We start from the raw sequence: 17,814 nt of genomic DNA on the forward strand, positions 1-17,814 counted from the left end.
TCAAGTGATTCTTTTGCCTCAGCCTCCCGAGTAGCTGGGATTAACAGGCGTGCACCACCACCCCCGGCTAATTTTTTGTATTTTTAGTAGAGATGGGATTTCACCATGTTGGCCAGGCTGGTCTAGAACTCCTGACCTTGGGTGATCCTCCTGCCTCAGCCTCCCAAAGTGCTGGGATTACAGGTGTGAGCCATCGCGTCCGGTTGGAAATGAGGACTTCTTAGGCTGAGATCCCAGCAAAAATCCCTACAGACAGACATACTCTGGATACAGGTCACTTTCTGGAAGCCAGGACCCACCTCGTTCCGCAGAAGTTACTCCCTTTGAGACTCCAGTTTCCTGCCTCTGTGGCTGGTCCAGAGGGATCAGGAGGAAGAAAAGAGATGGGATTTTGACATCTCAGTCATCTGGTCCTTGGACTGGCCATTGCTGCCCAGGGAAGGAGCAGCAGGGGGCGTGAGAGGGTCACAGACAGATGTGGGTAGGGGTTCTGGAAAAAGGGGTGGAGGCAGGGAGAAAGAGAAAGGGAGGAGAGCACAGGGAGAAAGTCACCTCTCTCTCTCTTCTAGTCTTGGTCCACTTGCTCGTTCACAGACGAATTTGTCTCTACTCCATGAAGCAAGAACTGGCTTGTGCTGGTCCCAGCTGGGAAAAACAGACAGATTCGGGAATATTTCTGCCCTCAAAGAATACGGTGACCCAGCTCTCAACCACAGACGTCTGGAGAATGCTGGTGCCCCAGCATCCCTCCCTGGGGAACCCTCGTGTCCAAGCCGCTAGTCCCGACCCCCACCCCAGCTTCCAGTCTTCAGCCCTCTTAGGAACCCCTGTGTCATAGTCCAAAGCTCCCAGCCTACTAAGGAGCCCTGGGGCTCAAGCCCTCCATCCTCTTTCCTCTCAAGAACCATTAGGTTAGCCAGGTGGGGTGGTTCACACCTTTAATCCCAGCACTTTGGGAGGCCGAGGTGGGCGGATCACCTGAAGTCAGGAGTTTGAGACCAACCTGGCCAACATAGTGAAATCCCATCTCTACTAAAAATGCGAAAATTAGCTGGTCATGGTGGCGGGTGCCTGTAATCCCAGCTACTCAGGAGGCTGAGGCAGGAGAATTGCTTGAACCCAGGAGGTGGAGTTTGCAGTGAGCCGAGATCACGCCACTGCACTCCAACCTGGGTGACAGAGTGACACTGTCTCAAAAAAAAATTAAAAAAAAAAACTTAAAAAGAACCATTACGTTAAAGCATACCTCATCTCTAGACCCCATGAGAATCCCAGTACCCAAGCCTCCTAGTCTCTTACAAGAATCTTTTCACCAGTAACCCAGGCAGCAGGCTGAGTCACTCACTGGAGCTGCTGTCCCTTTCTGCAGGGATCAGCCGGGACCTAAATGACCCCAGGGTAAGGAGGCCCTGGGGAGTCTCTAGGGTAGAAGACACAAATCCCAAGCCCCACCTTGTTCCTCTCCCAATCTTGACCCTATAGGCTCTCTCAGGATCTACAACTGCCTCCACCCAGCCAGCAGGGTTTGTAGCGGAGTCTTCAGCATGGAGAGGGCATCCAAATTTAACTCTGGCCCCTTGTTGATGTTGAGGGTTAACCTAGGCCACCTGAGCATCTGCTTAGTACCAGGCACTCTTCTAGATACTGAGGATTTGTTGGTGAAAAGGACAAACACAGGCCGGGTGCGGTGGCTCAAGCCTGTAATCCCAGCACTTTGGGAGGCCGAGGCGGGCAGATCACGAGGTCAGGAGATCGAGACCATCCTGGCTAACACAGTGAAACCCCATGTCTACTAAAAATACAAAATATTAGCCGGGCGTGGTGGCGGGCACCTGTAGTCCCAGCTACTTGGGAGGTTGAGGCAGGAGAATGGCATGAACCCGGGAGGCGGAGCTTGCAGTGAGCGGAGATCACACCACTGCACAACAGCCTGGGTGACAGAATGAGACTCCATCTCAAAAAAAAAAAAAAAAGAAAAAGAAAAAGAAAAGGACAAATACCATTCCCGCTCTGATGGAACTTATAATATAGTAGAGGGGAAGTAGACACAAACAAGAACACCAATAAATAAGCAGGATTATTTCAGATAGCACTCAGAGCAATAAAGGGAATAAAATCCTGTAATATAATAGGAGGGGGAGGGGAGGGGCAACATTAGCTGGGTGGTCAGGGAAGTCACTTGAGCAGAGACCTGAATAATGAAAAGAAGTCATCCTGTGGAGGCCTGTGGAGTGCGAGCCAGCAGGGAGGGGGGTTAGAGAGCCCGGATGCACCTGGGTACCCACCAAGGGGATTGTTCTAAGTGCCAACATCCTGACCTTTTGTCCCTGGAATCTCCCCGGAGCTGGCTTTTCTCTCCTCCCTCCACCCCACCCTCTCCAGGACACTGGGCCCCCAACCTCTCTTTCCCCAGCCTGCCCTAGATTCCAGGATTCCTGATTACCATCCAGAGCTGTCTACACTCTTTCATTAAGACCGACTTCGCTTCGACATCGACTTTGCCAGGCCCCCACCAAGGGCACCTACGATGCCTGCCCAGTGTCCTCTGCCTTCCCCACACCCCCAAAAACTTTTCAGAGCTTGGCAGCACACCCTGAAGCCTCTGGGCCTGATCTACCCACTCACTCCATCCTACCCACTGCTTCTCTCTCTCTCTCTCTGCCCCTCCTTGCTGCCCACCTCCCCCACCGAACTTTCTTTCAATTAACATGTATTGGCTGCTGATACATTGGCCAAACACTGTGTAGTCCACCACAGGGAATCTAAAGATGAATAAAACTTGGTACTGGCCCTGGAGAACTAGGGTCTTTTTTTTTCTTTTGAGACAGTCTCGCTGTTTTGGTCAGGCTGGAGTACAGTAGCACGATCTCAGCTCGCTGAAACCTCCATCTCCCAGGCTCAAGCAATTCTCCTGCCTCAGCCTCCCAAGTACACGGGACTACAGGCATGTGCCACCACACCTGGCTAATTTTTGTATTTTTAGTAGAGACGGGGTTTCACCATGTTGACCAGGCTGGTCTCGAACTCCTGACCTCAGGTAATCAGCCTGCCTCGGCCTCCCAAAGTGCTGGGATTACAGGCGTGAGCCACCGTGTCCGGCCTTTTTTTTTTATTTTGAGACAGAGTCTTGCTCTGTTGCCCAGACTGGAGTGCGATGGCACGATCTTGGCTCACTGCAACTTCTGCTTCCTGGGTTCAAGTGATTCTCCTGCTCAGCCTCTCAAGTAGCTGAGATTATAGGCATGCACCAAAACGCCTGGCTAATTTTTGTATTTTTAGTAGAGACAAGATTTCACCATGTTGGCCGGGCTGGTCTCAAACTCCTGACCTCAGGTGATCCACCTACCTTGGCCTCCCAAAGTGCTGGGATTACAGGCATGAGCCACCATGCCTGGGCAGAACCAGGGTCTTGAGAGAGAGACAGACATGTGAAATGCTTTAGCAGAGGTATCTGAGATGCCAAGGAACCTGGTTGCTAGTTCTACTATGGACCATCAAAGAAATGAGTTATGACTGGACGAGGTGGCTCATGCTTGTAATCCCAGCACTTTGGGAGGCCAAGGTGAACGGATCACCTGAAGTCAGGAGTTTAAGACCGGCCTGGCCAGCATGGTGAAACCCCCCTCTCTACTAAAAATACAAAAAATTAGCTGGGCGTGGTGGCAGGCTCCTGTAATCCCAGCTACTGGGAAGGCTGAGGCAGGAGAATCCCTTGAACCCGGGAGGCGGAGGTTGCAGTGAGCTGAGACTGCTCCACTGCACTCCAGCCTGGGCAACAGAGTGAGACTCTGAAACAAGAAAACAAAAAAATAAAAAAACCGAAATGAGCGAGTTGTTAGATGTGTGAAGTTGAACAAATGACTAAACCTCTATTACTCTGTTTCCCCATCTATAAAATGGGAAGTTTCTCTATCTTAGAAGGTTGCTGTGAAGATTTTATGAAATCATGTAGACATTTTAATGTCTAGCATAGTGTTTGGCATACAGAAAGTGCTCAATATATGATATATATCTATCTCAATATATATATATATATATCTCAATATATATGAGAAATGTCATTCTTATTAATCTCACACATAGTTCTTGACATATTAGTCTGAGCCCGCTGGGTATGAAAGATGAGGGAGGTGCCGGGCACGGTGGCTCAAACCTGTAATCCCAGCACTTTGGGAGGCCGAGACGGGCGGATCACGAGGTCAGGAGATCGAGACCATCCTGGCTAACATGGTAAAACCCCGTCTCTACCACAAAAAATACAAAACACTAGCCGGGCGAGGTGGCCGGCGCCTATAGTCCCGGCTACTCAGGAGGCTGAGGCAGGAGAATGGCATAAACCCGGGAGGCGGAGCTTGCAGTGAGCCCAGATCCTGCCACTGCACTCCAGCCTGGGCGACAGAGCGAGACTCCGCCTCAAAAAAAAAAAAAAAAAAAAAAATAGATGAGGGAGGGCGTGTGATGTGGCTGAACCATGGGCAGGCTGAGATGGAGTGAGGGCAGATGGGGGCTCCTTGGGCTATGTGGCCTTGTGTGTCCTGCTGAGTAGTTGGAGCTTGATCTGGTCAGTAAATAAACTTTATCTTCTTATCTATTCTTCTTTTCCTTCTTCTTCTTCTTTTTTTTTTTTTTGAGACAGAGTCTCATTCTGTTGCCGAGGCTGAAGTGCAGTGGCGTGATTTCATCTCACTGCAACCTCCAACTCCTGGGTTCAAGCTATTCTCCTGCCTCAGCTTCCTGAGTAGCTGGGATTACAGACATGCACCACCACACCTGACTCATTTTTTTTGTATTTTTAGTAGAGATGGGGTTTTACCTTGTTGGCCAGGCTGGTCTCAAACTTCTGACCTCAAGTGATCCACCCACCTTGGCCTCCCAAAGTGCTGGGATTACAGGCATGAGCCACCACATCTGGCTTTCTTTCTTCTTTTTCTTCTATTTTTTTTTTTTTTTTTTTAGAGATAGAGCCTCGCTGTATTACCCACTGGAGTACAGTGGTGCAATCATGGCTGGGACCACAGGAGCAGGCCACTGCACCCAGCTTATTTTTAAATTTTTTGTAGAGATGTGGTCTTGCTATGTTACTCAGGCTGATCTCAAACTCTTGGCCCCACTCTTGGAATCCTCCCCACTCAGCCTCCCAAAGTGCTGGGATTACAGGTGCGAGCCACCATTCCTGGCCTCTTCTCTTATTTTCTATTTTTTTTTTCGAGACGGAGTCTCTCTCTGTCGCCCAGGCTGGAGTGCAGTGGCCGGATCTCAGCTCACTGCAAGCTCCGCCTCCCGGGTTTACGCCATTCTCCTGCCTCAGCCTCCCGAGTAGCTGGGACTACAGGCGCCCGCCACCTCGCCCGGCTAGTTTTTTTTTGTATTTTTTAGTAGAGACGGGGTTTCACCGGGTTAGCCAGGATGGTCTCGATCTCCTGACCTCATGATCCGCCCGTCTCGGCCTCCCACAGTGCTGGGATTACAGGCTTGAGCCACCGCATCCGGCCCTCTCTTATTTTCTTTTTCTTTTTCCCTTCCTTCCTTCTTTCAATTGTGGTAAAATATACACAACATCAAATTTACCATCTGAACCCTTTTTTTGTTTTTGAGACAGGATCTCATTCTGTTGCCCAGGCTGGAGTACATTGGTGCAATCATGGCTCACTGTAGCCTCAACTTCCTGGGCTCAAGTAATCCTCTCACCTCAGCCTCCCCGGTAGCTGGGACTCCAGGCATGCACCACTATGCCTGGCTAATTTTTTTTTTTTTGAGACCGTGTCTTGCTCTGTCACCCAGGCTAGAGTGCAGTGGTGCAATCTCTGCTCACTGCAACGTCTGCCTCCTGGGTTCAAGCAATTCTCCTGCCTCGGCCTCCCGAGTATCTGGGATTACAGGCATGATAAATTTTGTATTTTTACTGGAGATGGGATTTCACCATGTTGACCAGGCTGGTCTCGAACTCCTGACCTCAGGTGATCCGCCCATCTTGGCCTCCCAAAGTACTATGATTACAGGCATAAGCCACCGTGCCCAGCTAATTTTTGTATTTTTAGTAGAGATGGGGTTTCTTTTTCTTTTTTCTTTTTTTTTTTTTTTTTAGACAGTCTCTCTCTGTAGCCCAGGCTGGAGTGAAGTGGTAATATCTCGGCTCACTGCAAGCTCCACCTCCTGGATTCACGCCGTTCTCCTGACTTAGCCTCCAGAGTAGCTGGGACTCCAGGCGCCCGCCACCACGCCTGGCTGATATTTTTGTATTTTTAGTAGAGATGGGGTTTTGCTGTGTTAGCCAGGATGGTCTCATCTCCTGACCTCATGATCCACCCACCTTGGCCTCCCAAAGTGCTGGGATTACAGGCATGAGCCACCGCACCAGGCCAAAATGGTGTTTCACCATGTTGGCCAGGCTGGTCTCGAACTCCTGACCTTAGGTGATCCACCCACCTCAGCCTCCCAAAGTGCTGGGATTACAGGTGTCAGCCTCCATATCTGGCCCATCTTAACCTTCTTCTTTTTTTTTGAGATGGAGTCTTGCTCTGTCACCCAAGCTGGAGTGCAGTGGCGTGATCTCAGCTCACTGCAACCTCCGCCTCCCGGGTTCAAGCAATTCTCCCACCTCAGCCTCCTGTCATCTTAACCATTTCTTTTTTTTGTTTTTGAGATGGAGCCTCGCTTTGTCGCCCGGGCTGGAGTGCAGTGGCCGGATCTCAGCTCACTGCAAGCTCCGCTTCCCAGGTTTACGCCATTCTCCTGCCTCAGCCTCCGGAGTAGCTGGGACTACAGGCGCCCGCCACCTCGCCTGGCTAGTTTTTTGTATTTTTTTAGTAGAGACAGGGTTTCACCGTGTTAGCCAGGATAGTCTCGATCTCCTGACCTCGTGATCCGCCCGTCTCGGCCTCCCAAAGTGCTGGGATTACAGGCTTGAGCCACCACGCCCGGCCCATCTTAACCATTTCTAAGTGTACATTTCAGTGGCATTAACTCCATTCACGATGTTGTGCAACCATCACCACCATCCATTTCCAGAACTCTTTTCATCTTTGTAAAACTGAGACTCTGTCCCCATAAACTCTTCCATTCCCTTCTCCCCCCATATCTTTGTTTCAGAAGTCTTCTCTCTCCTTGTTCGTGTCTTTGCAAACACGCATTTTGTTGGGAACCCAGAGAGCTAAGTCCCTGGAACTGCATGAACTGAGGAGAAGGAGATCGACAGGTACAGACCTCAGGATAAGGTTTAGATACGAGAGAGAGGGTGTGAAGGTTCTCATGCCCTGGTTCCTTTCTGGAGATGCTGGTGGGAAAGGTGGGCTTCAGGGAAAGGCTGGAGGATTGTAATGGCTATTTTCCCAGAGATTTTTCAGATCTCCCCCTTCTCAGCCTGTTTCCCTCAGAACACCAGTGTTGTATAATGCTGAGGCCCCTCCCTCCTCCTCCATCCCCTCCTCCAAACCTGTAGAAGACAGCAAGGAAGGGAGCAACAGGTATCTCATCCTTACTCCATAAACCCCCTATGGTGCACAGAAGATATTTCTTTCTTTCTTTCCAAGTGAACACGGGGTACAGGGCAGAGACTGAGCCAGGAATCCAGAGGCCACCCCTGGCTGTGTTCGCTAAGCTTTATGTCTTGAGGATCGGACCAGGTCTCATCTTTCCAAATGGAGGCTGGGCCACTTCAGTGCTTCTTGCCTGAGGAAGGAAGGAGCAAGTTGCTTCTGAGGTTCCCTGCAGAAGGAGCTTTTCCATGTCCACGCCCAGTTCAATCAGAAACTATCTTTGGTAGCTCTATGGGTTTCTTTTTTTTTTTTTTTTTTTTTCCCTTTTTTTGAGACGGAGTCTCGCTGTGTCGCCCAGGCTGGAGTGCAGTGGCCAGATCTCAGCTCACTGCAAGCTCCGCCTCCCGGGTTAAGCCATTCTCCTGCCTCACCCTCCGGAGTAGCTGGGACTACAGGCGCCCACCACCTCGCCTGGCTAGTTTTTTTTGTATTTTTTTTAGTAGCGACGGGGTTTCACCATGTTAGCCAGGATGGTCTCGATCTCCTGACCTCGTGATCCGCCCGTCTCGGCCTCCCAAAGTGCTGGGATTACAGGCTTGAGCCACCGCGCCCAGCCTCTATGGGTTTCTTGAGTTTGAAGAAAGTGTAAATAGTCTAAGACAAAGACCTGTTTTCAAAGAGCTTAGAGTGCTTAGAGTCTAGTTTAAGAGATGAAACACACACAAGAGTTTTCTTTTCTTTTCTTTTCTTTTTTTTGAGACAGAGTCTCGCTCTGTCACCCAGGCTGGAGTGCAATGGTGTGATCTCAACTCACTGCAACCTCCACCTATGGGATTCAAGTGATTCTCCTGCCTCGTCCTCCTGAGTAGCTGGGATTACAGGCGCACGCCACTACACCCAGCTAATTTTGTATTTTTAGTAGAGACAAGGTTTCACCATGTTGGCCAGACTGGTCTCAAACTCCTGGCCTCAGGTGATCCACCTGCCTCGGCCTCCCAGAGTGCTGGGATTACAGGTGTGAGCCACCGTGCCCGGCCAAGAGTTTTCAACAAGTTACTCAAGACAGAAACTCAGACATCAGCCTTGATTCTTCTTCATCCCCACTGTTCACTCTACTTCCAAAATAGGTCCTGAACCCATCCTCTTGTCTCCATCTGCAACCTGCTACTCTGGTCTAAGATAGCCACATCTCCCACCTGGACTGCTTGCTGAAAAGCTTTCCGAACTGTTTCCTTGATTTGCGTGGTCTGCTCTCGACACAGTAGCCATGGGGATTTTCTTTTTTATTTATTTATTTATTTTTTGTTATTTTTTTGAGACAGAGTCTCGCTCTGTCATCCAGGCTGGAGTGCAGTGGCACGATCTCGGTTCACTGCAAGCTCCACCTCCTGGGTTCATGCCATTCTCCTGCCTCAGCCTCCCGAGTAGCTGGGACTGCAGGCGCCTGCTACCACGCCTGGCTAATTTTTTGTATTTTTAGTAGAGATGGGGTTTCTCCGTGTTAGCCGGGATGGTCTCGATCCCCTGACCTCGTGATCTACCTGCCTCAGCCTCCCAAAATGCTGGGATTACAGGCGTGAGCCAGCCATGGTGATTTTCATTAAATTTTTTTTTTTTTTTTTTTTTTGAGACAAAGTTTCACTGTTGTTGCCCAGGCTGGAGCGCAATGACGGGATCTCGGTTCACTGTAACCTCTGCCTCCCGGGTTCAAGTGATTCTCTTGCCTCAGCCTCCTGAGTAGCTGGGATTTCAGGCGCCCGCCACCACATCCGGCTAATTTTTTTCGTATATTTAGTAGAGAAGGGGTTTCACCGTGTTGACCAGGCTGGTCTTGAACTTCTGATCTCAGGTGATCCACCCTCCTTGGCCTCCCAAAGTGCTGGGATTATAGGCGTGAACCACCACATCCGGCTCAATATTTCTTTTTTTTTTTTTTTTTAGACGAAGACTTACTCTGTCACCCAGGCTGGAGCGAAGTGGCATGATCTTGGCTCACTGCAACCTCTGGCTCCTGGGTTCAAGGGATTCTCCTGCCTCAGCCTCCTGAGTAGCTGGGATTACAGGCATGTGCACCATGACACCAGGTTAACTTTTTTTTTTTTTTGAGATGAGGTTTCACTCTTATTGCCCAGGCTGGAGTGCAATGGCGTGATCTCAGCTCACTGCAGCCTCCACCTCCCAGGTTCAAGCGATTCTCCTGCCTCAGTCTCCCAAGTAGCTAGGATTACAGGCATGTGCCACCATTCCCAGCTAGTTTTGTTGTTGTTGTTGTTGTTTTGAGACAGAGTCTCCCTCTGTTACCCAGGCTGGAGTGCAGTGGCGCAGTCTCGGCTCACTGTGAGCTCCGCCTCCCGGCTTCATGCCATTCTTCTGCCTCAGCCTCCCGAGTAGCTGGGACTACAGGTGCCCGCAACCAAGCCCGGCTATTCTTTTCTGTATTTTTTAAGTAGAGACCGAGTTTCACCGTGTTAACCAGGGTGGTCTCGATCTCCTGACCTCATGATCCGCCTGCCTTGGCCTCCCAAAGTGCTGGGATTACAGACTTGAGCCACCGCCCCCGGCCAACCAGCTGGTTTTGTATTTTTAGTAGAGATGGGGTTTCTGCATGTTTGTCAGGCTGGTCTTGAACTCCCAACTTCAGGTGATCTGCCTGCCTTGGCCTCCCAAAGTACGGGGATTACAGGCATGAGCCACCGCACCCAGTCTTTTTTTTTGAGACAGAGTCTCACAGTGTTGCCAAGGCTGGAGTGTAGTGGCACAACCTTGGCTCACTGCAGCCTCTGCCTCCTGGGTTCGAGTGATTCTCCTGTCTTAGCCTCCAGAGTAGCTGGGATTACAAGTGCCCATCACCACTCCCGGCTGATGTTTTGTATTTTTAGTAGAGATGGGGTTTCACTATGTTGGTCAGGCTGCTCTCGAACTCCTGACCACATGATCTGCCTACTTCGGCCTCCCAAAGTGCTAGGATCACAGACGTGAGCCACTGCACCCAGCTGCCCAGCTAGTTTTGTATTTTTAGTAGAGACAGGGTTTCACATGTTGGCCAGGCTGGTCTGGAACCCCTAACCTCAAGTGATCCGCCCGCCTAGGCCTCCCAAAGTGCTGGGATTACAGGATAATTTTTCTATTTTTAGTATAGATGGGGTTTCGTCATGTTGGCCAGTCTGGTCTTGAACTCCTGACCTCAAATGATCTGCCTGCCTGGCCCTCCCAAAGTGCCGAGATTATAGGCATGAGCCCCTGCGCCCAGCTGATTTTCATTAAATATAATTATGTCACTCTCCTTCCTGAAACCACAGATTTGTTTTCATGGCGGTTGGATTAAAATCCAAACTACATCCACTACATGGGATATGAGGTCAAAAATATCCAACCATTTTCTTAGGCCTACAAGGACCCTTTATGGTTTGGCCCCTGCCTAGCTCTTTAATCTCTTACTCTATTCATCTTGCCTTTGCTCATTAAAGGCTAGCCTTTGCATTTCCACTTCCTTCTTCCTGGAAATCTCTTCCCTTGTCTCTCAGACCTCCTTTTGGGTATATAAGTCTTACATGAATAGTCATTTCCCTCACAGGAGTTCAAGGCTGCAGTAAGTCACAGTTGCACCACCATACTCCAGCCTGGGCGACAGACAGAGACTGTCTGAAAAAAAAAAAAGTTGCAGCCGGGTGTGGTGGCTCACGCCTGTAATCTCAGCACTATGGGAGGCCGAGGCAGGTGGATCACCTGAGGTCAGGAGTTCGAGACCAGCCTGACCAACATGGTGAAAAACCGTTTCTACTAAAAATACAAAAATTAGCTGGGCGTGGTGGCGCATGCCTGTAATCCCAGCTACTCAGCAGGCTGAGGCAGGAGAAGCACTTGAACCCAGGAGGCGAAGGTTGGAGTGAGCCGAGATCACGCCATTGCACTCCAGCCTGGACGACAGAGACTCCATCTCAAAAAAAAAAAAAAAAAAGAGAGAAAGAAAAAAAAGGCCGGGTGCTGTGGCTCACGCCTGTAATCCCAGCATTTTGCGAGGCCGAGGCGGGTGGATCACGAGGTCAGCAGATTGAGACCATCCTGGCTAACATGGTAAAACCCTGTCTCTACTAAAAATACAAAAAAATTAGCTGGGCGTGGTGGCACGCACCTGTAGTCCCAGCTACTCAGGAGGCTGAGGCAGGAGAATTGCTTCAACCCCGGAGTCAGAGGTTACAGTGAGCCTAGATCATACCACTGCACTCCTGCCTGGGTGACAGAGAGAGACTGCGTCTCAAAAAAAAAAAAAAAAAAAAAAAAAGTTATCGTCTCAGTAAGGCCACTTCTGACCATCCAGGCACTCTCTGGTACATTAGCCTGTTCTATCTTTCCTGCATAATATTAACATTATAAGGCCAGGTACGGCGGCTCATGCCTGTAATCCCAGCAATTTGGGAGGCCAAGGCAGGCGGATCACTTGAGATCATGAGTTGGAGATCAGCCTGGCCAACATGGTGAAACCGGTCTCTACTAAAATACAAAAATTAGCTAGGCGTGTTGGTGCATGCCTGTAATCCCAGTTACTCGGGAGGCTGAGGCAGGAAAATTGCTTGAACCCGGGAGGCGGAGGTTGCAGTAAGCCGAGACTGTACCACTGCCCTCCAGCCCAGGCGACAGAATGAGATTTTATCTCAAAATAGTAATAATAATAATAAAATTATTATATTTGTTTGCTTTTGTTAATTGTCTACTGGAGTGGCAGCCCCAGGAACACAGGGACCAGAATAGTAATAGCACCTGGCTCTAAGCAAATGCTCACTAGATACGCATTGAGTGGGCCAGGCATGGTGGCTCACACCACAATTCCAGCACTTTGGGAGGCCAAGGTGTGTGGATCACCTAAGGTCAGGAGTTCAAGACCAGCCTGACCAACATGGCAAAACCCCGTGTCTACTAAAAATACAAAAATTAGCCAGGCGCGGTGGCAGGTGCCTGTAATCCCAGCTATTCAGGAGGTTGAGGCAGGAGAATCGCTTGAACCCAGGAGGCAGAGGTTGCAGTGAGCTGAGATTGTGCCATTGCACTCCAGCCTGGATGACAAGAGTGAAACTTCATCTCAAAAAAAAAAAAAAAAAAAAAAATGGTATGCATCGAATGCATGAATGGGAGTTGGGGCTGGCCTCTGAAGGGTAGGTAGTCTTCCAGGACAAAGGAATGAAATGCACAGAGATGTGAAGTCAGGAGTAAGCACAGTCTACCCCAGGAGTGTCTGACTTGGCTCCAGGAGAGGACTAGTCGGGGACTAGTGGGAAAGGACGCTGGGGACACAGGATGGGAGTAGATTGCAGAGTATCCTGCAGGTTAGACTGAAGAATCAGGACTCTATCCTGCACGGTAATAAGAAGCCACTGAAGAACTTTCAGCTGAGGAGTGGCCTAATTAAAGCTGTATTTTGAGAAAATTAGTCCTGAGTCTGCTGCAGAATAGACTGAAGCAGGGCCAGCTGCATAATTGTCAGGACCCATTGCAAAATGGAAATACAGGGGCCCTTGTTCAAAACCTAGGGAAAAAAGTGCCCTTAGAGGCACTAAAATATAAATTTTTTTTTTTTTTTTTTTGAGACAGAGTCTCACTGTGTCACCCAGGCTGGAGTGCAGTGGCATGATTTCTGCTCACTGCAGCCTCTGCCTCCAGGGTTCAAGCGATTCCTCCCTCAATCTCCCGGGTAGCTGGAACTACCACCACACCCAGCTAACTTTTGTATTTTTTTGTAGAGACTGGATTTCACTTTGTTGGCCAGGCTAGTTTTGAACTCCTGACCTCAAATGATCCACCCACCTTGGCCTCCCAAACTGCTGGGATTACAGGTGTGAACAACCGCACCCGGCCTAAACTATTTTCCTTTCATCCATAGTTCTTTCAACTTCTCATGGTTTTTTGTTTTAGAGACAGGGTCTGGCTATGTCACCCAGACTGGAGTGCAGTGATGTGATCTTGGCTCACTGCAACCTCCACTTCCCGGGTTCAAGCAATTCTTCTGCCTCAGCCTCCTGAGTAGCTGGGATTACAGGCATGGGCCACCATGCCCGGCTAATTTTTGTATTTTTACTAGAGACAGGTTTTTGCCATGTTGGCCAGGCTGGTGTTGAACTCCTGGACTTAAGGGATCCACCCACATCAGCCTCCCAAAGTGCTGAAATTACAGGTGCGAGCCACAGTACCCCGCATGTCCATGAACGACCTTCCAGTCTCAGCCTCTGGGTAGCTAGGGCTGCAGGCGCATGTCATCATGCCTGGCTTTCTCGTGGTGTTTTTTTCTTTGCTATTTAATGTTTAAATGTTTTTTGTTCGTTTGTTTGTTTGTTTTTGAGACTCCCTCTGTCGCCCAGGCTGGAGTGCAATGGTGCGATCTTGGCTCACTGCAACCAAAATAGAATTATTTTTCTTTTTTCTTTCTTTTGAGATAGTCTCTTGCTCTGTGACCTAGGCTGGAGTGCAGTGGCGTTATCATAGCGATCCAATCCTCCCAGCTCAGCTTCCTAAGTAGCTGGGACTAGAGGTGGCTACTAGTCTAACCTGGCTAAAATGCCTGACTAATTTTTTTTTTTTTTTTGAGACGGAGTCTCGCTCTGTCACCCAGGCTGGAGTGCTGTGGCCGGATCTCAGCTCACTGCAAGCTCCGCCTCCCAGGTTCACGCCATTTTCCTGCCTCAGCCTCCCGAGTAGCTGGGACTACAGGCGTCACCACGTCGCCCGGCTAGTTTTTTGTAGTTTTTAGTAGAGACGGGGTTTCACCGTGTTAGCCAGGATGGTCTCGATCTCCTGACCTCGTGATCCGCCCGTCTCGGCCTCCCAAAGTGCTGGGATTACAGGCTTGAGCCACCGCGCCCGGTCGCCTAATTTTTAAATAAGTTTTTCGTAGAGATGGGGTCTCGCCAGATGGGGTCAAGCCCAAGGCTTGTCTTGAACTCCTGGGCTCAAGGGATGCTCCTGCCTGGGTCTCTCAAAGTGCTGGGATTACAGGCAGGGGCCATTGTTTTTGAGGTTCCTTGCAGAGGGAGCCTTTCCATGTTCATGTCCAATTTAGCAGTTGGCCATGCTCAGCCTCACGTATTCAGCTGTAGACATAACATGCTTACCTTGTACTCATTTGGAATCTAGCTGAACTCCCACACGTTGTAGGTCCCCCAGAATTCTGTGCTCGTGGTGCATCTGGAACGCTGTGTGAATGGGACGTATCTCCTCTGCTCACAGGCATACGCCAATGCTCCACTGGATGTCACTTACAAAGCGCAAATTCAAAGATAGAACTATGAAGAATTTCAAGGCAGCGATACGATTCAGCTCCATGAATGTTTGGCGGGGAAAGAAAAGCAATAGCAGAGTTTTATTATTTATTTATTTATTTATTTATTTATTTATTTATTTATTTATTTGAGACGGAGTCTTGCTCTGTCGCCCGGGCTGGAGTGCAGTGGCGCCATCTCGGCTCACTGCAAGCTCCGCCTCCTGGGTTCACGCCATGATCCTGCCTCAGCCTCCCCAGTAGCTGGGACTACAGGCGCCCGCCACCTCGCCCGGCTAATTTTTTGTATTTTTAGTAGAGACAGGGTTTCACTGTGTTAGCCAGTATGGTCTCGATCTCCTGACCTCGTGATCTGCCCCTCCCGGCCTCCCAAAGTGCTGGGATTACAGGCGTAAGCCACCGCACCCGGCCAATAGCAGAGTTTTAAGCCAAACAACTATGAGCATGGGCCCTGTGTGACTGTGTAGGTCCCATGTCAGGAAGCTGGCCTTGGACTGGAGGGAGTGGGTTTGAGGACATGGATGACAGTTTGGATGTGAGGTGTTGAGAACTTGGGCTAAGGATTTAAGGTGACAGTTGAAAGGAGAAGAAAAACCTCTCCAAGGAAAATAGGCAAGATTTGAAGAAAGATTAAAAGAGGTGGAGATAATGATTCTTTTTCTTTTTTCTTGAGACAGAATCTTGCTCTGTTGCCCAGGCTGGAGCACAATGACGCAATCTTGGCTCACTGCAATCTCTGCCTCCTGGGTTCAAGCAATTCCTCTGCCTCAGCCTTCTGAGTAGCTGGGATTACAGGCTCCCACCACTGCATTCGGCTAATTTTTGTAGTTTTAGTAGAGACGTAGTTTCACCACGTTGGCCAGGCTGGTCTTGAACTCCTGAGCTCTGGTCTGGAACTCCTTTGCTTAGGTGATCTGCCAGCCTCAGCCTCCCACAGAGCTGGGATTACAGTCATGAGCCACCGGGCGTGGTCAAGATAATGATTTTCTTTTTTTTTTCTTTTTTGAGACAAAGTCTTACTCTGTTGCCCAGGCTGGAGTGCAGTGGTGCGATCTCGGCTCACTGCAACCTCCACCTCCTGGGTTCAAGCTATTCTCCTGCCTCAGCCTCCTGAGTAGCTGGGATTACAGGTGCACACCACCACACCCTGCTAATTTTGCTTTTTTTTTTTTTTTAAACAGAGTCTCACTCTGTTGCCTAGGCTGGAGTGCAGTGGTGCAATCTCGGCTCACTGCAAACTCAGCCTCCGGGTTCACACCATTCTCCTGCGTCAGCCTCCCAAGCAGCTGGGACCACAGGCGCCCGCCACCATGCCCGGCTAATTTTTTTGTATTTTTAGTAGGGACAAGGGTTTCACTGTGTTAGCCAGGATGGTCTCGATCTCCTGACCTCGTGATCCACCTGCCTCGGCCCCCAAAGTGCTGGGATTACAGGCATGAGCCACCGCGCCCGGCCTAATTTTGCATTTTTAGGTAGAGATGGGGTTTCACCATGTGGGCAAGGCTAGTCTCGAACTCCTGACCTCATGATCTGCCTGCCTTGGCCTCCCAACGTGCTGGGATTACAGGCATAAGCCACCGTGCCAGGCCTGAGATAATGATTCTTAGCATGTGGTATTTTGAGGCAAGTGTTCTCCCCTCCTAGACTGTGAGCCCTGTGAGAGTGTAACCTCTCTGGCCGGGCGCGGTGGCTCAAGCCTGTAATCCTAGCACTTTGGGAGGCCGAGACGGGCGGATCACGAGGTCAGGAGATCGAGACCATCCTGGCTAACACGGTGACACCCCGTCTCTACTAAAAAATACAAAAAAAAAAAAAAAAAAAAAAAAACTAGCCGGGCGAGGTGGCAGGCGCCTGTAGTCCCAGCTACTCGGGAGGCTGAGGCAGGAGAATGGCGTAAACCCGGGAGGCGGAGTTTGCAGTGAGCTGAGATCCGGCCACCGCACTCCAGGCTGGGCGACAGAGCGAGACTCCGTCTCAAAAAAAAAAGAAAAAAAAAAAAAAAAAGAGAGTGTAACCTCTCTGGCCTCCCCAGGGCTACAGTACACAGTGTATAGAGGTGCTCAATAAATGTTTGCTGACCCAAGTAGACATATAAGGATGGGAGTTCAGATGCGGGGGTGGGGCTGCCAGGAGGCAGAGAACCGAAGTAGACCTGGCTGCAGGGCTGGGGTCTCAGGGCAGTGCCGGGGACTGGGAATGTGGTGTTGAGAGGGCTTCAGGGAGACGTGATGGGAAGATGGGGAAGCCTCTGCACGTGGACAGACCCAGGTGGTGTGGACAGGGGCTGTGAGATTGGAGAAGGAGGCATCTGGAGGACTGGTAGCGGTTCCCAACAGGGGAACGTCCCTCCGAGGGTGGCCTTTATCCATCTCCGCTTGGCCTGTCCTAGCTTCCCTCGGCCAGCCTCCCGGCTGGTCTCTTCGTTCTCTCTTTTTTTTTTTTTTTGAGACGGAGTCTGGCTCTGTAGCCCAGGCTGGAGTGCAGTGGCCGGATCTCAGCTCACTGCAACCTCCGCCTCCCGGGTTTACGCCATTCTTCTGCCTCAGCCTCCCGAGTAGCTGGAACTACAGGCGCCCGCCACCTCGCCCGGCTAGTTTTTTGTATTTTTTACTAGAGACGGGGTTTCACCGTGTTAGCCAGGATGGTCTCGATCTCCTGACCTCGTGATCCACCCGTCTCGGCCTCCCAAAGTGCTGGGATTACAGGCTTGAGCCACCGCGCCCGGCCTTCTTCGTTCTCTTTCTTGATCTCTAGCTCTTTATTCCTCTGACATTCTGCCCCATCTGCTCCTGGACTCTTCCGCCGCATCTATATCTACTCTCTTTCTAACTCCCTGCCTGGGGCCCCCACCTTTTGAGCATATATCGTCAGCTTCTGTCTCTGTCGTTGCGTTTCTCTGGGGTTATCTTTCCCTCTACTTCGCCCGGACACGCCCTCTATCTCTTCCTCCCACCCTGTCCCAGTCCAGTACTTGGGGTGGGGGTAATGGAGAGACTGCCAGGTCCCTCAGAAGAGGCAGGGGGGCGGGCCCAACCTCTCCATATTTACATATGTATGAGGTCGCCAGGGCCA

Source organism: Piliocolobus tephrosceles, chromosome 16 (genome assembly GCF_002776525.5).
Source record: "Piliocolobus tephrosceles isolate RC106 chromosome 16, ASM277652v3, whole genome shotgun sequence".
NCBI lineage: Eukaryota > Metazoa > Chordata > Mammalia > Primates > Cercopithecidae > Piliocolobus > Piliocolobus tephrosceles.